The sequence below is a fragment of the Tachypleus tridentatus genome, chromosome 13, assembly GCF_004210375.1.
Source record: "Tachypleus tridentatus isolate NWPU-2018 chromosome 13, ASM421037v1, whole genome shotgun sequence".
In the NCBI taxonomy this organism is placed as follows: Eukaryota; Metazoa; Arthropoda; class Merostomata; order Xiphosura; family Limulidae; genus Tachypleus; species Tachypleus tridentatus.
The window spans coordinates 63460345-63484695 of NC_134837.1; the positions used below are offsets into that span (position 1 = coordinate 63460345).

The 24351-nt window shown below is 36.1% G+C and overlaps 1 pseudogene across 1 annotated transcript; it reads left to right on the forward strand.

Annotated features, from left to right (window-relative positions):
• Positions 1–257: 257 nt before the first annotated feature.
• Positions 258–16376, forward strand: LOC143239407 (ras-related protein Rap-1b pseudogene; annotated as a pseudogene). The gene is made up of 2 exons (XR_013021168.1): positions 258–596; positions 14623–16376. The product of XR_013021168.1 is annotated as a ras-related protein Rap-1b pseudogene (transcript).
• The last annotated feature ends 7975 nt before the right edge of the window (positions 16377–24351 follow it).

Consider the following 24351-nt stretch of genomic DNA (forward strand, 5'->3'; position numbering starts at 1 on the left):
AGGCAACAAGTATATGAATTTTACGAGTTGAAATGTAATTTCTCTTGCGATATTTTATCTTAGAAACTACGGTGATATAATAAGCATTGATAAGTTCTACTCAACAAGTAATTAAAACACTGTCGTTTAAAAACGTACAAGCTTAATTTTCGAGTAGTTAATTTCACAAAACTATTTTTTTCGAATATTTTCGACAGAAACAGTTTACAGAAGCTTTCAGCGTCATCACTGCAGCATCATATAGTATTCAGCGAGCTCTTCGCGCGTTTTCCCGATAACACATGATGCACTAACACCTGGATTCATGAGTATACTTCTGCAGAGTCTTGGCCCGTCGTTAATCTGTGCGCGCGCGCCACCGATTACCGATGTCTGGTTACTATAGTGTCTCTAGCCCTCAGTGTATCCAGCAGTTTTTCCCCAGTCGATTATGTTCTGAGCTACCAGCAACAGCCGAGAGAGGGACTGAACAGTCACTTCAACGAACGCTCAAAACTTAGAGTTAGGGCATTTCGAGCGACAAGCAGAATTAAGGTGACATTTATCAACATACATAAATTACCTTCTACGGCTTAAAGCTTCTTGCAACTCTAACGGTAAGTGACGCAGAGACCATTCCGACATAGTAAAACCTCTTTTCATACGTTTTATTAACCTTCTTGATGAAATGATTGGGAGCATGAAAATATGTATCACATTTAATAGTGTATTTAATACTTTTGTTGTACTTGAGACTACTTAAATAAACAGTTAAGTTATAGAGGCATGTATCCTTCAGTGACTTGGGGAGATTCCTTTAAAATCAAGCTAAGCAACGCCGAGCGTATAAAGCTAATATTCCCAGCTCAATCCCCGCGGTGGATATAGTGCAGTTAGCCTATAATATAGCTTTGCGCTTAAAAGACAAAGTTTTTGCCAATTTCGTAAATGCGAACAATTGGTTTCTTTTATGAGCGAAGATAGATATAAACGTTGTTTTAGTATCTTTATTTTTTCTTTACATAATTCAACGTTTGCTGAATACTTTAGGAGAGCCCTTAACTTTAAAGACAGAGTTCAATTTCTGAACTGATTTTTCTTGTTGTTATTTGTAACGCTATGAAATTATTACTTGCCCAACAAAAACAGCGTAACTGGCGAAAATGCCTAGTTACATAGAGAAAAGGAATTTTCCAAGAGCAGGAAATGTTTTTTATTCAGGAATACTTTATATGTTAGTGATTTCGCTACTGTTCTTTCCAATAGTTTGATCTCAGTCATTTTGAAGAGTATCTGAGAGAAAAATTCCACAACAAAAGAAATAAAACATCTAGTATAATGTATAGTAAGAATTTAAAATATGCAGCTGTAGAACCTGAAATTCCCCTATTTAAATGTGAAAAGAAATGTAATACATTTTTTGAGGCACACAATTTCGTATTACCTTATTCCTACTTGTCATTCTAAATGTTCCATCCTAACAACTACGGTTCTGGCGTACCTTTGGCATTCAAAGTAAAGCGCAACTTGGTCTGAAAAATAACAGCGGTAAGGTGAATGTTTTCGCAGTTGTTTCCAAACCGTGTTTCACGGCAAATTGCTCGGGGCGTTTTACCAAACGAAGAGTAATTAGACATAAAATTGTTTGTTTGTTTGTTTTGGAATTTCGCACAAAGCTATTCGAGGGCTGTCTGTGCTAGCCGTTCCTAATTTAGCAGTGTAAGACTAGAGGGAAGGCAGCTACTCATCACCACCCACCGCCAACTCTTAGGCTACTCTTTTACCAACGAATAGTGGGATTGACCGTCACATTATAACGCCCCCACGGCTGGTAGGGCGAGCATATTTGGCGCGACGCGGATGCGAACCCGCGACCCTCAGATTACGAGTCGAGTGCCTTAACCACCTGGCCATGCCGGGCCATTATCAAGTGCACACGTGGATAGTTATAATATAGTTTATCACTAAATAAACTCAAACTGAAACTGTAGATAATAGATGTTATTGATTTTCTGATGTTTTTACACTAATCTGTGCTTCTTTTTTGCATCTGTTTGTTCATTGTTAAGCACAAATCTACACAATAGACTATCTGTGGTGTGCCTATCACGAGTATCGAAACTTAAATTTATTTTGTAGTGGTGTGGACCGCCAGACTGGACCACTGGGTGGCGCATTCTGTATCACTGTATTAACAGTGATTCTATGTATGTACGATTTAACAGATAAACAATACGTAGTGTTGTATTTAGAAATATCTTCGTTTTTTCCCTTTCTGTATCAACACTAACTGATTCGATCCATGCCTGAAGGAGCATTTAGTTATATGTTCTTACGATGAAATTATTGTTATTGTGGTTTATATAGATATTTATATATATTTATGTTCTGAGCAACGATCAAACCTAAATGATTGAAACTCACAACTTCCTGATGATTGAAAAAATGCTATTTTTAAACTTAGTGCTTACCAAAAAATAAATAAAAATTGTTACATGCTTAAATGTGCAGAAGCACTTTTTAAACACTGGCACCAAAATCTGTTAAATCGTTTTTTTTAATATATATTTAAAAAGACAACGTTTGAAAAATCCGAGGAGGAATGACATATGGAAAATAAACAACTAAGTTTATCTTATGTTTTGTTTGTAATATTGGCTTAAGAAAGACTTATGGTTCACATTTGTATTTGTTATTTTATTCTCTATTAGACCACAACTGTGTTTCACACTTCACGTAGACCCGGCATGGCCAGATGGTTAAGACACTCGACTCGTAATTCAAGGGTCGCGAGTTCGAATACCCGTCACACCAAACATGCTCGCTCTTTCAGTCGTGGGGATATTATAATGTGACGTTCACTCCCACTATTTGCTGGTAAAAGAGTAGCCTAAGAGTTGACGGTGGGTGGTGATGACTAGCTGCTTTTCTTCTAGTCTTACATTGCTAAATTAGAGACGGCTAGCGCAGATAGCCCTCGTGTAGCTTTACGCGAAATTAATAAACAAACCACTTCGCGCCTGTCAGACTACCATTGGTAATTTTTATAAGGCGCTTTTCTGTAAACGTAAAATTGCAACGCCAATTTTAACAAGAATTATTTAAATTTTTCGTCATGAAATACTATAATTAATGCTCTCATAGAATTAACACAGGTTAATTCCCACAACCAAATGCGTCTTTGTGGCAGGAATCTGACACACACAAAAATGTGGAAATTTGTTTTTATGAAACGTAGAACGGATGTAGTATACAATGCGATACAACGATTATAATTTACAGTTTCCATATCGGACAAGAATTGATCAAGTTATGACTGGCCACGTTAACAGCAGAAAACCATAGTTAATTGCTGTACTTCTGGCTGTGTAACCGACGGGTCCGCCATATGTCTTCATTCTTCTTCATCCACAGCTGATCGGAACGTTGCTACTTCTCGGTACGTTATATTCAATAATCACTACTTATTTCATTATTGGCAAAGTTCCCAGATGTTCGACTTGCGACCTGTGCAGCTGCTTTGTATGATCAAGATGGACTTTTTTTTACAGTCCCTGTTGAAACAGCTCCACCTGTGAATCCCACAGATGCTCAAAAATACGTTTGATGCCGACTAGAACAATAGTGATAATAGTAACAGTGATCATCGCTAGATCAGACGATTAAGAAAAGATCTCCAACTTCAAATAGACAACGAAGAATGGTCGCATAAGTTAATTTGAGAATAAAAAGAGAGAGAGAATCAGTTCGTGTGTGTGTGACCCTTGCTGGTCAGGAGGTGCGGCCACTCCGAAATCCTGTGTCTCTTTGATTGCTCATAACTTCCGACTGAAATGCGTTACTGTTATTTGGCTGTCCGTCTGTCTGTTTTGGAATTTCGCACAAAGCTACTCGAGGGCTATCTGTGCTAGCCGTCCCTAATTTAGCAGTGTAAGACTAGAGGGAAGGCAGCTAGTCATCACCACCCACCGCCAACTCTTGGGCTACTCTTTTACCAACGAATAGTGGGATTGACCGTCACATTATACACCCCCACGGCTGGGAGGGCGAGCATGTTTAGCGCGACGCGGGCGCGAACCCGCGACCCTACTGTTATTTGGATGTGGCCCCAGTAGCACAGCGATACGTTTGTGGATTTACAAAGCGAAAAACCGAGTACAGATAGTCCATTGTATAGCTTTGTGCTTAATTTAAAAAAAAAACAAAACCCATCAAAAACAAAATACATTTGTATGCAGCTTATTAAGGACTTTTCAACAGTTTATGGAACAATAAGCGGGTTTTCACCTCTGGTGCATAATTGTGATAAATTAATCATGAAGGTCATACTAGCCTCTGGGTTAATGTTCTTAGTGATCACGTGACATACTTCAAGAATGGTACAAAGGTCAGTTGATTTTACTTTGATGTCATCGATGTCAACTTTTGCTGTGCATAAATGTTACAATACACATAATGTGCTACACGGTATAAAATCTTACTATGTTTGCTTACATATAAAGCTTAGAAGTAGAAACAATAAACAAATATACAAAACAAACTAATTAACACTTAATGTTTACATCTTCTTTAAAGGCGATGCTTCCTATTTTTGGTCACGTTTAAGATCTATTTTTTTTTTTTTTTCTCTGTAGTTTATTTGTTTGCTTGTGTTCGAGTGTCACCGGAACAGCTCGGATTAGCAGGGCCTTGACTTAACTTGAACCGCTTTGCCTAAATTTGTGTTGAACAGATTAATATTGCGAAATATTGCTTTATATTGAGCAACTCAGTGTTAATGATAGTTGTAGAGCCCTTTATTAATCAGTTCAGTACCACAGGGCCTTTTGGATTATAGTTACTTTGTTCTTCTGTAACCAACAAAAACTGTTTTCAGTTAGGACATTGTTAGCCCTAAGAACGCTTACAATCAATGACAAGTTTATTATGCTACTTTGAAATTGCTGGAAGATACAGAAAGAAAGCGGCCAGAGGTACGATAGTCACTCTGGTCACATTAGGAAGGATGAAGTCACACTTCATATACTATATATGACTATATATACACCGAACTTTCGTCATCCTTGGAGTACTTCCACAATTATTGCAAGTGTTGTTATAACGCTACTAATCTTAAGATCCTGAACAAATCTAAAGACAATTTTCAATTAAAACTTGGAAGAATTAGTAAAACAAAATTATATAATTATTTTAATTTCTTCCTCGATAAAGAGCAAAACGTAGAGCAAAACGAAATACGAATTGTTGATATTTGTAGAATCTATGAATGCATATTTTTTTTATAATTGCAATGATGCATTACTCTCCATAGTCAATATATTATAACTGATTACTTAAGGACCTACATGGAGATGGAAGAGTTGGACAATGTAGAGGTGAAAGGCGATGAGACTGGTATTAGTAGCTTCTCTAATCAATCGAGGCTCGAATCCCACTTTCGGTGAAATATTGTATTTTGATTTACTTTGTTAAATTTTGCGCAACGCTACTTGAGGGCTACCTGCACAAGCCGTCTCTGATTTATCAGTGATAGATTTGAGTGAGTGTGTTTTCTTATAGCAAAGCCACATCGGGCTATCTGCTGAGTCCACCGAGGGGAATCGAACCCGTGATAAATTAGAGGAAAGACAGTTTGTCAACATCATCTACTGCCAACTCTTGGGCTACTCCCCACAAACGAATAGCGGAATTGACCGTCACACTACAATGCTTCAGAACTGAAATAACGAGCATGTTTGGTGACAGGATTTGAGCCCGCGACCCACAGATTACGAATCGATCGCTCGAACATTAGGCCTAATAAGTTAATTTTAAAATAATATAGCTTACTGAAATGTTTCATATTTATTGTAGACTAAGAGAAGTTAAGTTTTTTTTTTATTTCCAATATGAAAATAATAATGCTGAAACAAATTAACGTAGTGTTTTCTAGTTTTAATGAAGATAAAAATAATATATACGTAAATAAACGTTAATATGTGTGTATCTACTCCTTTTATATTCTCACATTTCTTAATCAGTCAACACTAAAGCTGACACTATGATACAGGATGACATGAGGAAGGTCATAAGTTTTAGACCTCCTATCAAATTTCACATATACCAATGTTGTAAATCCCTCACTATTAGAATGAACTACGTAAATACTTGTTAGGATTCTTTTTTTCTTTTCAGTATTGCTACTTTTATACACTTTTATTACAATTTCAGTATATATTATTGTTGAAACAAATAGAAACACAATTGCTTAATCTTTGTTACATACGACTTTTTATTTCATCCGTTCAACGGACGGGTACTCCACCTAGTGTTTTATAGAAACAAAAGACTAATAAATGTGTAAGAAAACAACAACTTTTATTACATTACTTTTTATGCAGTGGAAAATTGTAGCCAAACAAAAATGCAGTGGTGTCGGACTAAAACATTTTTTGTCTATGAAAGTAATGAAATTATAATAAAGGAGGTTAGTCCAGTTACGCAAAAGGGCAAATCGCTAAAGATTTAATGAAAAAGTTAAACAAGAAAAAGTTGGATAATTCTAGTACCCCCTTTGTTTATTGCAAATTGAAAAAAAAATGGGGTAAAGTTGGTTTCTTTCAGATATTTGGACGGGGAGACAACAACACCCATCGCAAACTCTTTGGCGAGTCTAATCCAAAAATGGAGTTTATTTTCTGTTAATTTCACAAACGGATCGTGGTGCTAAGATTGTCTGAATGTTCGCGTTAGATAAATTAATCTCGATACCAGAAGAATGGAACTCGTTCTCTGTGTTATCTACGTGATAGCAGGGGAATCTCAAGCGGATAAAACTGCTATATCAGCAACGTAATCCAGATCAGTAAATACTTGGTTGCTAAGGTGACACCAAGGAATCCTCTGTAGGCTGTTCGTTGAAAAAATGCAGTTTATGGGGATATGGAATCGGTTTAGGGCGGTTCTAGAAAAGCGCATCGAAAGAATTATTTTAAAATGTAATTAAAACACTGCTGTATTTGTAAAAAATGTATATGGAATAACAATAATAAGTAATATTGTATTTCAAATTCACCTCTTTCTGTAAACAACAACTGTTAGGCTTCAGTTTTATTGGTACGAATCACTGTCAGTCGCTTCCCTGATCACCTCATATGCATAATTTCATGGCTAACATAATTTCATGCCATTTTCAGTAGAATATATAAAATATAATTCCTTAAAGATACAAAATGCTCTTATCAATAGCGCATGACTAGTAATTCTCAAAAATAAAGAATGCTAGTTTCAGTAGTATATCAGGTGTGACGTCAAAAGATATAGAATGTCAGTTTCAGTAGCGTATTAGGTGTGACGTCACAATAACAGAATGTCAGTTTCGGTAAAGTATGTGGTCTAATCTTGTAAGATACAAAATGTTAGTTTAGGTAATATATGTGTGGTCTAATCTCGTAATGTAAAAATACAAGTTTAAGTAATATATGTGTGGTCTAACCTAGTAAGATACAAAATGCTAATTTAGTTAATATTTGTGTAGTCTAATCTTGTAAGACACAAAATTCTAACTTAGGTAATACATGTGTGGTCTAATCTTGTGAGATAGAAAATGCCAGCTTGGGCAATATATGTGTGGTACTTCTTGTAATATACAAAATTATAATTTAGGTAATATTTATGTGGTCTAATCTTGCAATATACAAAATACTAGACTCAGTAACATAAGATACAAAATGCTAGGAGTTTCAAAATGTCAGACGATAAAGCTAGGAGTTGGATGTTGGTAATATCTCCCCTTTTTGTGTACCTTGTGAACATACATCGCCCACGTTACTTTAACCCTACTTATCATTTACGAGTTCCTCAACAAAAGAATGAACCAATCAATAGAAGCGTCTTCAGTCTTTCACATTAGTCTCAACTGTCTCCATTTGTATCAACAAAATTTCCTTGCTTATCTGTAAAGACAGAATCATAGCTAAAGGTAGCGTAGCCGAAAAGGACAAAGAAGAAACGTGATACAGTAAACTCGAAAATTTTTTGTTACTACGTGTGTGATCAGAATAACAAAGCAAGCTGTGCTAGTTTGTACATCTTACGGCCCTCCGGTGGATGTGTAAACAGACACACCTATACCTTCTTTTGTTCATGGTTGTTGTATTGTGCATGGTAAAGAGATGTGAAGGTAACATTATGGTAGGATAGGAAAGCTACTTGTTGCTCTTTTGGAAAATACACAATTATGGTAAAACGAACTAAGTTGCGTTGCTAACTCGACTCTTTAGCAGGGGAAGTACATAGTCGTCTTAAGTACGTTGTTTTAAGATATTTTTTACTTGCACAACGATCTCATATTTTTACATAGGAATTTCGAGAATACATAGCATTGATGCTACGAATTAATTTTGTGAAACATTTAGGGAGGCAAGCTGTTTAAAGTAATAAAAATAAATATGAATCTGAATCCATCATTCAGTTTATCACTTGTCACTGAGTTATAGCTGTTTCAGGGAATTTCAACCTCGTAGGATTAATGTGCAAGTAAAACACATTTCAAAACACCATATATATACACACACAAACACACGCACACACATATACCTATAATATACTATTGTATGAAGCGTGGTTTTGTCCTTTCAATTTGCTATTGTCCAGGGTTATGGAAGATGGATGGTATTTCTCGCTGAAACTCGAACAACTCAGTGACGAGTGGCAAATGACTGACAGAGTGGGCTTCGTGTTTGTTATTAAAATAGTAATCTTATACAAGATTGCTATATCGATTCAAGGTAGCTATACGAAACTGAAACTTGGACGTCGTTTACACGTGCTTACATTTCACTTGTTCAGGGTTAATATACTAGTTGTACTAAAGCCATGAATCTAGTGTTTTTTTTACGATTTCAGTAGAAAATAATGCCATACGTGGTTTCCTGCTTTTCTCTGTTAGTGAATTAAGCAAGAGTTTATTACATTGTTTCCATTTTTTTTTCCACTAGGGAAGTTTTTATTTGTTGTTGTTTAGCGCAAAGCTACACAACAGGCTTTTAAGCCCTTATGTTTACCCCTGAGCGATCGTCGAGAGGGAAGATGAGGGAAGTAGAAGAAATCTGGGTATATTATGTTGTTTGTCCTCGCTAGGAAAGAATTCAAAGCTTTCAATATTATTTCTATTTTCCTTTGCCAAGGAAATAAGCAGATACTTGTTTTGTTTTGTTTTTATCCACCATACAAGTTTGTTTAATTTCGCACAAAACTGCTAGAGGGCTACCTGCGCTGGTCGTCCCTAATTTGGTAGCGGAACGCTAGAGGGAGTAAACAATACAACACGCTACCAACTGTCAGGCACTTTTAACTAACGAAAAGTGAGATTGATAGTAACATTATAACGTCCCTCACAGCTGAAATGGTAAGCATTTTAGGCTTAATACAGTGACCCGCTGATTGCGAGTCGAGCGCCTTTTAACCATCAGGCTAAAAAAGATGTCACACGAGTAAGCAGAGGACTTGCTATGTTGAATCAATGTAGTTTTATTTTTCACTTTGACCCATATCTTTTAATTAATTGTGCGCAAAATTTATTTTAATACATAATCAAAACCTCTTTCTAAGTGTACACTCTTTAAGCTGTGTATATAGATACACGTGTGTGTCTATTGACGAAGTTCCGCCGGCAGCATGTGCGCTACGGTAGGGGATAGGGGTTGGGTGGAGATTTAGAAAAAGGTAACCAAAAATCTATTAACTTTTATTCATTAATTTCACTTACCACTGTACATTATTATTATTGTTATTCTTAAGTTGAAGCTAAACTTGATTTTAGTATTGCTTTTGAGTTCTATTTTTCATAGATTTTTAATATATATATCACTTTTGAATTTCAAATTGATGGGGTGTAAGATCTAAATTGAAAGGGCAAGGCAAAATAAGCTTTCTCCCCAGTGGCGTCTGACCTATATGTACGTACAAAGTATATTACAGAGTATTAGAACTGTATATACATACATTCATATTGTAAATATTAAACATTTTGATGTTGAACTAGCATTATCCTTTTTTTGTTTAGAAGTTTAGCTCAAAGCTACACATTGGAATATTTGTGCTCTGCCCACCACGGATATAGAAACCTGGTTTCTAGAGTTGTAAGTTTGCAGACATGCCGCTGTGCCACTGAGGGCGTTAGACTAGCTAAAACATTTCTGTCGAAGTAGGCTCTACATCTGATTTAAATGTTATATCAAAAAGTGATCATGTTTTAAATTTTTTTATCATATTTCAATAACCTTTCATACCGAAATTTCAAACAATTTTATCGATTTAAGACATGCTTATTACAATAAAATGTTGCCCCCAAAATTCCTACGAAAACATAAACATATATATTTTTTTACTTTGGTATAAGTAAGTGAGCTGTAACTAAAAAAAATTGGTTTATCTAATTAGACTTGGTCTCAAATAATTTCTTTAATCAAAGATCTCTGGAAATCAAAGTAACGAATTGCGAAACATCTTTCTTTTTATTATTTTATAGACTAATATTAATTAAGACATTCCTATTCAAACTCATAATAACTTTTCATATTTTCTAACGACTTGCGATTTTTGTCAAGCTATTATTCATATTCACCCATTCTCATCCATGTCCTTTCATGAAAATTGTTTTGCTTATTTTAATGCATATGTTAATATGAAATTACTATAGGACTAAAAGTGGCGATGAAAGGACACGAGGGAAAACGTTATAAAAGAATGTAGCGATTACCAACTGACACCTCTGGAGATTTAAAAGCTTTAGTTGGCTTTCTTAAATGTTTAATTACGCTTCTTAGCGAAGGATGTTGCTCCACATTGGTGGGATATTCAGTATTGTGACGTCAGTTTATTCGTAACAAGATAATATTATTCTGAGTTTTTAGAAGACAGTTGATTAACCTGAAACTATCGCTATAAAAACAAACAAATATAATGTCAGAAAAACACGTAAGTTCAAGAAGCCTTGATAAGAGTGGAATAAAACCTTATAACCCGAGCGCTTCCGAAAGGTGGACCTTTTGAAAACAAAATAATAGTTTGATGACTGATTCTGGTCTTTATTTTTCCTTTTATTTTAAATACGTCCTATTTACGGTAAGAATAAGTGATAAACAGTTTGTATTCATTTATTTGTTGTTAAGTGCAAAGCTACACAATGGACCAATTGAGATGTTCCTGCTACGGGTATCAAAACCCGGATTTCAGTGTTATAATCCTTCAGACTTCTCGTTGAACCACTGGAGGACGGAAAGCTTGTGTAATTGTTTGACTCAGTTGTTTCTTTTTTAGCACGATGAGATATGTGCCAATCGTACCCAGAATGTAGGGCTATAAGCCCTCAAGCTCATCACTGAGCCATGTAAAGACAAGAACAAAGAGACGACTGATACGTTAAAACTTGTCGCTTCGTTAGGAAACGTGAAGTAATTTAGGCATAAGGAAGCGGCAAAATAACAAAATTCGTCCGTCCGTGCAGAGATTTTCACAAGGATAGATTTGTTAAGTCATCCAACGGTATGGCTGCGGACTTACAACGCTAGAAACCAAGTTTCAATACCCGTGATGGGCAGAGCACCGTTGTGTTGCTTTGTACTTAATTAACCACAAACAAAGACTTGTTAAAACTGTTGGATAACCCAAGCTTGATATCTCGTTTTTGTATTAAAACAAATGAGCAAATGAGACTAGACAATGAGTGGAATTGTTTTAACATGTCTTTGTTATTTTATAGTAAGATTCCGACAGAAAGGAAATTAGACATCTAGGAAATAGCTCTAATTCCATGAAACATCTCCAATTAAATGAATACTGTCAAGTTCGTGTGAAGTTCGTTAATATACATTAAACTATAATACAATAAGAAAAGGGACTATTAAGGTTTTTCTTTCTTCTTTTTTTTTTTGGGTGGGGGAGACTACGAGGTTACACTTCATTTGCTCGCAAATCAATAACCAAGCAAAACAGGGATCCCTGGAATTCGGTTTGTTACGTATTATAATTAATTTGGGATGAGTCTTCGATTTATTATATTTTACACGTTACGTATTACGATTTCAAATAGTTGGAAAGTTTAATTTAGAAGATAATTAAATTTCAATAAGTATCAAATGTACGATATTTACCAATAAGATTAATACATATAATTTTTTTTCTTAACACAAATGTATTTTAATATACAAATAACAATATAATTTGTAATAACGGTTATTACAAATATTAGTTTATATACAAGAGTCTTACAAACCTACAAACCATAATAAGTCTTTTAACTGGTGTAGAACTGAATATTTTATCGACGACCCAGGTCCACGACGAGCAAATTAATTCTGAGTTGTTATTGTTACATGTCGCTTTAGCTAGCTAACTTGGCTGGCCTCCCGCCGTTTATAAGTTGATTTTTTATCGATGAAGGTATTTAGTGTCCTCGTAGAAAAAAAACAACGTCTGAAGTTAATTCACTAAAGTTGCACGCTTCGTATTGTTCGAAATCTATAAACTTTCCTGGTTAAATTCTATGATTTTCCGATTATTAAGCGTTAATCGCAATTGTAGTGATTCAGACTTATAGTATACTGACTGTAGCAAACAAAACATATAAATCTATCTCTTTGCATCTTGTGATGGCTTACTTTTATATACTAATCACACGAGATTCTCGAACGCTCAACAATGTTTAAAAACACGCTAGTGTTTTCGTAAACCACATTTTGTTGATTCTTGCTCTCGAGAATCTTCTATACATTTAGAGAACAGGGAGGACTTGCGCAATACACATTCAAAACGTGCATCTAAAATATACTGAAACAAACGTATGTATTAAAATAAATGTATAACAGTAAATCTGTTACAAGTTATAGTTTTATACCACTGACTAGAGGGAAGGAAGCCAGCCAACAGCACTCGTTACCACAACTATTTTGTTCGACTCTGTGAATCAAATGATGTGTTTTACTGTCATTCTTAAAACGCATCAACACTTGAATGTGTAGAAAGTATTCAGTGGCATCATATATCGAAACGTAATCCCATCAGCCCAAAGCCCGATACGTCGACCACTAAGACACACCTTACTAAAACAATAAAAGAGATCTAACCTATACAAAAGCCATTATGGGTCACGTCACACACGATTTCTCGAAATAGGAATCATAAAAGCCAAAATGCATTTATCCAGATAAATATACTTATCTGTCTGTTCGAGTACTGTCTGTTCATTACGATTTCTGCGAGGGTGTGAAAGTGTAGTTAGGGTTAGTATAGTAGATCTAAAGTAATGTACGCGTCATGATAGTGAAAATATCGATTCAATTTTAAACTTAAATCGTTTTTGAATCAATTTATTTTATGTTATGTCATCAACGTTTTTAATTAAAAAACAAACATCTCTAATCAACAGATACTCGAACTTACGTAATGAACAAATATGTTCCTAGTTTTGTTATTTATACATTTGATTTATTTATTTTATTTTATTTACAGTATATATACTAACATCAATATTGCGTTCTACTTTTATTGGTTTATTTTGTTTGCTGTTGTTTTATTTCGCGCAAAGCTACAAAAGGGCTATCTGCGCTAGCCGTCCCTAAATTTACAGTGTAATGCTAGAGGGAAGGCAGATAGTCATCACCGTCAATTCTTTGGCTACTCTTTTACCAACGATTGTTTGTTTGTTTATTTTGGAATTTCGCACAAAGCTACTCGAGGGCTATCTGTGCTAGCCGTCCCTAATTTAGCAGTGTAAGACTAGAGGGAAAGCAGCTAGTCATCACCACCCACCGCCAACACTTGGGCTACTCTTTTACCAACGAATAGTGGGATTGACCGTCACATTATAACGCCCCCACGGCTGGGAGGGCAAGCATGTTTGGCGCGACGCGGATGCGAACCCACGTCCCTCAGATTACGAGTCCCATGCCTTAACGCGCTTGGCCATGCCGGGCCTTTACCAACGAGTAGTGAGATTGACTGTAATATTATAACGCCCCCCACGGCTGAAAGGGTGAACATATTTTATCTCGCGACCCACAGATTGCGAGTCGAGAACACTAACCATCGAGCTATGCCGGGCCACAGCTGAAAGGGCGAGCATGTTTGGTGCGACGGGGATTCGAACTCCCGACCTGCAAATTGCGAGTTGACTATCCTAACCACCAGGTCATGCCTAGCCCAAGATTATCGCAGATAATTACCCGTCTCTAGATAGTGAGCCCCGGCATAGCCAGATGGTTAGTGTTCTTTTAGCGGTGGGTGGTGATGACGAGCTGCTGTCTCTCTAGTCGTATCCTGCTAAATTAGGGACTGCTAGCGCAGATAGCCCTCGTGTAGCTTTGCTCGAAATAAAAAAAAAAAGTTTATTAAATGTCTTTTCTTTTTCCTTTAGTATTTATATGTTCATTGCATTCTGTATTAACTGTCGTACTATTCTTCTGATGTTTCAGGAACACACTTCCTTTTATGGGCATTGATTATTGTATATAAAACACTTATACAGTAATCATATTTAATAAATAACATTAAAGAGTTATCACCGATATCATGACTAAATATTTTGTATACCTTTGACAGTATCTTACCTAAAATATTAAAGTATGTGTGATAAGTATTAAAGGAATCTATTTTTTCCGGCAGGTGGCGTCAAGCAAAGATAACGTGTATGAGAGATCGCGCTATCCAAATAGCATTCCCCAACAAAGGAGATCTTCAATATTTCGAGAACTGGGCGATAGAATGCCAGGGTTTTCACCTGGTCGTCTGAACCGAGCAGCATCCATAGCTCAGGATGTAGAGATAAGGTCGTCTTTAAAGGACCAATATAGACTCGTTGTCATGGGATCCGCCAGAGTTGGGAAGACCGCCATCATTAAACGTTTTCTTTACCAGACCTTTCCAATCGAATATAACCCTACCGTCGAGGAGCTCCACAGTGTGGAATATGAAGTAGGGGGCGCTATATGTAAGCTTGATATTCTGGATACGAGCGGTAGTTGCGAATTTCCAGCTATGCGACATTTGGCCATCAGTTCTGGCGACGCCTTCGCCCTGGTGTATTCGATTGACAGCAATGAATCTTTCGAAGAAGTGCGCCGCCTTCGAGATGCAGTGCTGGAAGTGAGGTCGTCCAGCGTTCCTATCGTAGTGGTGGGGAATAAAAGTGATCTGGAAGGGAAGAGGTTGGTGCAGAAAGAACTATCCGAAACATTGGTTTGTATTGATTGGGAACATGGTTTTGTTGAAAGTTCGGCGAAGAATAACATCAATATTACTAATATCTTTACAGAAATATTTTTACAAAGTCACTTTGACTGCCCCAAACCCAGCTTAACAGGCACAAGGATGCGCAGGGGGTCTCTTCCAGTTAATGCCCTTCTTCTGCGCTTCAAAGGGAAACCCGCAACAAAGAGCAACAGTTGTGCGGTTTCATAAGGAATTAACCATTGTTTCTGAAATATAGTAACTGAGGAAAAGAAAATGCTTTAAACGACAGTATGGTTATATGTTTATTTATTTATATGCATGGGATCTACTCTTATATAAATTATTTAGTTGCTTTGCAAGATCTGTTTTTAAATGTTGTATAAATACCCTCATTTAAAGTTTGATAAGTTCAATTTGAGTTTTAAAACGTTTTTTCATTATTTATTGAAAATATTTAGGAATAAATATTGTGCCGTTCGTTTCTTTGTGTCAGTTGAGTCACTTGATGACCGTAATGTACAATTGTTCTGAATATTGTGGGTTAACGCTGCATTCTAAACAATAAACTTATACATAGCAGTATAGAAACCGACAAGAGTAGACTTTAAACTCGCACATTGTAGTGAAGAAACCGCCTGACACAAGAGTAAACTTTAAACTTATACAGAGTAGTAACGGAACCACCTAATACAAAAGTAGACTTTAAACTCATACAGAGTATTAGAGAAACTATCTAGCACAATAATAGATTTTAAAGTCATACAGAGTATTAAAGAAACCATCAAACACAAAAGTAGACTTTAAACTCATGCAGAGTATTAATGGAACCATCTGACACTAGAGTAGACTTTAAACTCATACAGAGTAGTAAAGAAACCACTTAAGACAAGAGTAGAGTTTAAAGTCATACAGAGTGTTAAAGAAACCACTTAACACAAGAGTATATTTTATACATAACATTACACTAGCAGAGGCTGAAAACGACAATCTCTTGCAAGCTCTAACCCACGAACAAGTTCTACTTGTTAAAAAAATGTTTCTGTTTGTGAAATATTTGTTACAAAAACAAGTGTTATGTATGTTAAACATCTGTATTCAACTGACAAACTTCACGATGTAGACTTGAAATATTTAAATATAGGATGTATCAATATGTTTATTGTGATCTAATAAATACGTAGATTATACCATTGCCTTAGTTTGTTTTGAAGCCATTATGAATATTTTTGTACATTTGTCGATTAAGAAATATTTTTAAGCTTAAAGTTTTAAAATAAATATTAATATCTGAAGTGTAGTAAAATATTTAAAGGATATTTATATTTTGTGTGTATTTGTTTGTATTTTGAATTTTCGCGCAAAGCTACACAAAGGATATCTGCGTTGGCCGTCCCTAATTTAGCACTGTAAGACTAGAAAGAAGGCAGAGCTAGTCATCACCACCCACCGCCACCTCTTGGGCCACTCTTTTACCAACGAATAGTGGGATTGGCCGTCACTTTATAACGCCCCCACGTCTGAAATGGCAAGCATGTTTGTTGTAACGGGAATTCGAAACAGCGACCCTCATATTACGATTCGAGCATCTTAACCACATAGCCATGCCGGGACATTCTGTGCATTATGTCATTTCACCTTTCTATTACATTAAAGATGTTTATATAAAGCTTTGCGTTTCATACAGTACGTGTAGTTTAGAGTTTATTGGTAATTTAGGCCTAGCTACCAAATCATAACAAATAGCCCATATATTTACGAATTTGATTTTTACATTCTAGCTCATTTATATGTTTGTTTCCACACAAAGTTACAGAATGAACTACATGTGCTCTGGTCACCACGGGTTTCGAAACCCGGATTCTATAACTGTAAGTCCACAGACATACCGCAGTGCCCTGGGGAAGGGTATTCTAGATGAAGCATAAATACGGTTGTTATGCTTCCTAAAGGGAGTCCTTAGAAAAGTGGATCTATAAAGTTTCACTTTCGTCCACCACAAGGAAATTTAGTTTGTCACAATTATTTTTAGTACACCAGAACATTTCAACTATGTCACATAAAAAACAAACGTATTTTCGTATTCAATTATCCGTTTTTATAATACTTTATCATTCGTTATTTGCTGTTGTCTACTGTTATGAAAATTACACCTCATTAGTCGAAATTGCAAACTGTGTTGCAAAAATACTCCTGGTTAAGATAAACTGTGATGTAAAAATACGTTTAATTAGAGTAAACAGCGATACAGAAATTCGCCTGATTACGGTAAACAGTAATGTAAAAATAGGTCTAAGTAGCGCAAATCTGATATGCTTCTTGAAAGGAGTTTATCAGTTGTGAAAACGATTATAATAGTAATCTCCTGCAAGTACTCGTATCTGCTGGTTTGATTAAAATATTGGGTACAAACTACACAATTGTTATTTGCTCTAGTCGTTCCAAATTTTGAACCGATAGAACAAGTTAATACCAACTATCTCTTAAAGTACTTATTTTTTGTTTTAACACTAATGGTACACATTTCTCGGGCCTTCAGGCTTACATGCTGATACATTAACAATTAGGCTTACTTTTGACTGAAGAAAACCTAGAATTGAACCTGTTTCTTACTGGAAAGTTCATTATTCTTACTGTGTTCAAGTTGTAAACAAATTTAATATCAAACCAATACCTATCAAGGTGCTCACTGCGTAAATGGAATGAAGGTGTTACCTGAACCTATCAAAGTGTCCATGGTGTAAATAGAATGAAAATTTAACCAATATTGGATGTTACCCGAGTAATTACCCTGCGTGTTGCTTGGAACGCCACCAGAGAGCGGAACGTGTGTCTACCTCAGTCATTAGAGGGAAGGAGCAGAGATGATGGCATCATAGTTCCACGAAGCGCAACTAAAGGGCGGGTCGGTTAGGTAACGTTGCTAGGCAGCATGACACTTGACAACAGAAGTTGTCTACTATCAGTATACTCATTGCTAAGAAATGTCATATTATATCATAGTTCGAGTATTACTTAACAGAGAATGTGTTGCTAGGCGACGAAGTTGTTCCAGAGAGCACATTAGTATAATGTTATAAACCCTAATAGATCAACGTGCCAACTTCATAGTAACAACCAAGATTTAAAAAAATAAGATTAATAGTTTAAATAATTTTCATAGCGTTGTGTTTACAGTTATCTCAATTACAGTTTTGCTTTGTAAGCAGAACATTAAATTTGGTATTTTAATCTTGTCAACTTTATTGTTTACACTTATATACGTTGACAATGTTTCTATAGCGGATAGTGTTATCAAGTTTCTATAAACGGATTATGCTACTAGAAACAGTGTCATCATAACTTGTAGAATGATTGATTAATCAATAGCAACATGCCCAAGCAATGCGTCCTCTGGTTCCACTTTGTGGAGCTATGATACCACCAGTTCTACTGCTCTCCCTCTAATGCTCGGGTTCGACATACGTATCGCCCTCTGGTGGCCTTGCCATGCAACACACAGGATAACTATTCATTTGAATCCTATCAAGGTGTTCAAGATATAAAAAAACAAGCAACAACAACAAACAAATTGATCACCATACAATCGAACAATGTTATTTTGCATTAATTTTTTCCTTTTCTAAAGAACGAGGAATATTAGCATAATATATATATATATATATACTACTTACGTCACAGTTTAAAGCCCAGCAACGGCATAGCGGTATCTCTACGGGCTTCAATGCTAGAAACTGGATTTCGATATCCGTGGAGAACAGAGTACAGTTAGCTCATCTTGTACTTTTGTGCTTAATTACAAACAAACAAATGCTTTCTAAAATGGTGTTCACAAAAGAATTATAAACCAATGATGGACTTAACATACACGTGTACATTACTAAAGCCTAAACACAGTTAGTAAGTGAATTGGAAAACTTTTCAGAAATATTCTATATAACATAAAACAATTGATTTAAAAAAATAGAGTGCCGTACATAAACATGCTGGTTCGAAATTTAAGTTGTCTCTGTATGTGAAACCTCACTGTATACGTTCACATCCCAGTATTGTCAGCCTACGTTCACAGCAAGCAAAAAGGCTTAAAACTAGATAAGTATTCAATTCATATATATTTAATTTTTACAACAGACATAAGGACATTTGGTACAATTTATCCCGTTGCAAGGTGGAAGATATTACAAACTAATTAAAGTATTCATTTTCTTCATATGCCTAAGTCTACGGATTTACAACGCTAAAATAAATATTCGATTCCCCTCGTTGTGGATTCAGCAGATAGCCCAATGTGAATTTGCTATTAGAAAAAACACACACACTCGTAAGCTTAAACAATTTAATGACGAAAAATATCGGATTTCGACACCCTGTGTGGGAGGAATACAAATAACTCATTGAATAGACTTGTGCTTAACAAAAAACAAACAAAATATACGATTTATATTAATAAAATAATTTACAGTGTTTGTTATTTACTAGTAAAAGAACCAATATATTATATTTTTTGTTAGCATTTTAGTGCATTGTACAAGCAAACGAAGCAAGATATATTTTCCTTTTACTCTTAGCCTTCCGACAACCAGGAAATTGTGATTTAAGACAATCACACACATTTTGTGCGTGTTATATTTATTCTAATATACTAAACAAATTTAACTCGGCATGACTAAGACATTCGACTCGTAATCGGAGGGCCGCGGGTTCGAATTCCCGTCACACCAAACGCATTCGTCCTATCAGCCGTGGGGGCTTTATAATGTGTGGTCAATCCCACTATTTGTTGGTGAAAGAGTAGCCCAAGAGTTGGCGGTGGCTGGTGATAACTAGTCTTATATGACTAAATTAGGGATGGCTAGCGCAGATAGCCCTTGTATAACCTTGCGCGAAATTCAAAACAAACCAAACCTAAACAAATTTAGTACCTGTTCTCGGTAACGCCCTCTGTAAGACACAAGTTTTAACAAGTTATTTCTACGAGTGTAATTTAAAATCGTTCCAAATCACTGCTGTTTTTAAGGGATAAGCACAGACAGTTGGATCTTACAAAAAACAGAGGTACACCAAGTGTTAGCGTGCAGGACTGCGACTTTGAGAGTTCGTGGTTCATATCCCGTTGTCGCAAAATTACACTCCGTACTTTGGGGTAATGGGTGCACTATAATAGTGACAGTCAAAAGTCTCAATATTTAATCGAGTTGTCCAAAATTTTGCTGTGAGTGCTCTTTACTAGTTGCATTTCTTTTTGTCCGTTAGTTCGAGATGAGGAACAGCTAGCGTAGATAGCCCATCTATAGCTTTGCACCAACATACCAAACAAGTAAACACAGGCCTCACAAGGCTAAAAAAAAACAATAATAAAACTAGATGCCTGGAGGACGTGGTTAGCTTCACAAAAGTAAGATTGATTTTTGACGTTTCTTTTCAAAAGTTTTGACGTTAGCAATTGCATTCCTAGAAGTAAAGTATTCTGGAATTCGGTGCTTCTCCAGGCTCCCAAGAGACGAGTCTTTATTCACCAGGTTTGCTTATTTCGTTTCGTGAACATGTTGAATTTCGCGCCACCTAGTCTCGCCTGATCAATCTAGAAATCGATGGAAAGTACGTTTTCATATAATCCAGAATGATGCTACATAAGTGAGGCCCTCTGTGTTTTACGCTATAGCTCTTTATAATATTAATACATTTTCGTTTTTAAGTTCTCAAGAATGCAGAATAATTGCAGACGAAATATTCGTTAGAGGAATAATTCTGAGAAAAACAGGCAAACAAGACCCAGATAATTTGAACCAACACATGTGAACAAAGGCTTAACTAATTCTGAATTTTGTGCATGTGTGAGAGAGAGATACATGGCCAGAAGTATGGAGAGAGTTGCCTTTCTTTTAAAATTTTAAAGAAACACACAAGAAGTAACGTAAAGTAAACACTGTCTACTTGGTGTTATCGATTCTTTTGGCGCTGCTTAAAAAATAAAATAACAGTTTTTGTTGAACTAAATCATCAGTGATGTGATAGAATATTTTAGTATTTTTCATTTCGGGAAAAAAACATTTCTGAAAATTAAAATACAGCAAGAAGGAGCGCAAACTTTTATCAGTGATTAAATTATCTAAAATATTATTATATTAGTGAAAAATAACAAAATGCAGTATTTAGCTCACTTGGATAAGTTTGGCTTGTTTTGAATTTCGCGCAAAGCTACACGAGGGTTAGCTGTCCCTAATTTAGCACTGTAAGACTAGAGGGAAGGCAGCTAGTCATCACTACCCACCACCAGCTCTTGAGCTACTCTCTAACTAACGAATAGTGGGATTTACCGGCACATTATAACGCTCCCACGGGTGAAAAAGCAAGCATGTTTGGAGCAACAGGGATTCGAACCACCGACCCTCGGATTACGAGCCCAGTTCCTTAACCATCTGGCCATACCAGTGCTCTGGGTGGATAAGACCAGGAGAAAGGAATATTGAAAACTGTGATTCTCTTGTTTCTCTTTTCATTCTAATTGAACAAATTTTGTCTTAGAGTTTGTTTGTTTGTTTGTTTTGAATTAAGCACAAAGCTACACAAGAGCTATCTGTGCTCTGCCCACCACGGGTATCGAAACCCGATTTTTAGTGTGTAAGTCCGCAGACATACCACTGTGCCACTTGGGGGCTTGTCTTAGAGCAAAGGCGTATTGAACCATCTGCTCTGTCAACCGAGAAGAATTGAACTCTGGATTCTAGAGTTGTAAGTACGTAAACTTACCGCTGTCCTTTCGGGGAACTAAGTGGAGAGGAAATTTGGAAAGGAGAACAGAAACTAATAATTCGGTTGAAAATTAAAAATAACAAAACGTATATAACATGTGATCTAGCTGACTAAACAACAAAAACCGTTTGGCTCACTTAGAAGAAACAGAAAGAAGAGCGAAAATATCGTGTTTAACTGGAAATGAAAGAAAGAATAGAAAGTGTGGATGTATGATTTAAATGGAGAGTAAGAAAAGATATCCAAAATGAAAATGTGTGGCTCGAATGAAGTGGTATTGATAGAATGGAGGTGAATGAATATACTTTTTTTAGAGTTATGACGTAAGAAATATATTATAAACGCCTGATTTTATTTGTGAACTACAAAGTCGATAGTAAAGTCTTATGATTGGGCTGAAGAGGACAAACAAGCTGGAAGATGAAAGCGTAAGGTTTAAATGAACACGAACAGCAGAATTAGAAAAGAAAATATACGATTTCTTTGAAGCGGATCCCAAAACGATGCGCAGAAGCGTATGGATGAATTAAGGTTTGGTTTGTTTTAAATATCGCGCAAAACTACACGAGGCCCATATGCGCTAGCCGTCATTAATTTAGTAGAGTAAGACTAGAGGGAAAGCAGCTAGTCATCGCCACCCACCATCACCTCTTGGGTTACTCTTTTGCCAACGAGTTGTGGGATCGACCGTAACATTATAATTCCCCCACGGCTGAAAGGGCGAGAATGTTTTGTGGGACGGGGATTCGAACCCACAACCCTCGGATTACGGTTGAATTAAAGAGGATGGTTAATGAAAGCATAAGATTAGTTTTTGGACAATATGAAAGGAAGTGGAACTGGAGAGAGACAACAGAACAGAAACCCGATCAACAGGTCAACAACAACAGAACAGAGAACAGAAACTTAACCAACTGATCAACAACAACAGAATGGAAAACACAGCAATAGAACAGATAACAGAAACCTGATCAACTGGTCAACAGCAACAGAATTGGGATCTCAAGACTGTGGATTCAATGAAAAGAAACAATAGTCTGAGTATAAATGAAATGATCAATTGCAAAATAGATAAAAGGTAGGAAAACATGCAAAATTATTTAATAGAATTAACATGAACTATTCAAAGATAGTAGGAACAGAACTATGATTTGGCTGGAACCTACGGGCTTAAGATTTATAAAAATGAGAAAAAAGCAAAAATAAACAATATATATAGATATAACACATAACTATAGGATTCAAATGTCACATAAATCCATAATTAGATATAATTAGTTACTTTACACAATTAACTTAAACTTACTTTCGGGCGTGAAAAGTTGCACTGCTGTGATACGTTTATTCTCCAAATCCCCTGGTGGGAAAGCGGAAAGTTTACGTACTTACAAGCTAAAATCAGGGTGTGCTATTCTCTTTGGTGGACATAGCAGATAGTCCGATGTGGCTTTGCTATGAGAAAAACACACATATGCTTATTCTCTGAAGAAAAAAACATGGAAATAACTTATACCATGCAAATATGGATACTAATGAATATATGTTTTACAACTTACAACGCTTTCGCTCGGACTGATTTTAAATTTTGGTGGTACAGAAGATTTGATACTTCAAGTGTTTTTTCTTTAACTTGTTTTCCCGTGGAGTTATGTTCCATTTTTATTTCGAACAGTTAATTCACGATGTAAACGAAAACATATCAGTTGACCGACTTGAAAATGAGTTCCTTGAATGGATGTTTCATTCCAAACAATATTTTACACGTACGTCGGATAAACAGTTAAGTCAAAGACGGAGACCTTTAGGGTTTAGATACAGTCGTGCTACAAGAGTAATGACTATCATTTTTATAATACGCTCGCATCTGACAGTGCACAGCATGCTCAGATCCATCACGTCTCGAACCTTGGCTCCACGAATCCGCTTCGCTTTACTCAAACCACTAGATCATAACTGACTTTTTTTAATTTCTAAGACAGGCTCGTAAAATTTGTGTCGTATTAGAAAATGGTTGGATTTATGTATATGCAAGAACTCGATCTGCAAAAGGTATCGTCACAAAACTTTACACTGAAATACACCCTTCGTAATGACTACTGGAACACAACTGATTCGCTCATTTGTTTGCCTTAGTGAGCCCAACTTTCCGCTCTCTGGTAATTACTATTTAAGATGTGTTAATTAAGAAAAACTTATTAAAACGCATTGAACTGCCACGTACAAAGGCGAGAACCATACATGACCTTTCTAGAAGTGCTTGTAAAACAAGCGCTAATGACTTTATCAGAGCTAACAGCAGGCATTGCGTGAAATTAACGGAAACTTGTTATTATATCGTAATATATTGTGTTTAAAGTTACTGTTCGCAGGAACTGAGAAATGTCTTTGTAACGGATCTGATGTTAATTACTG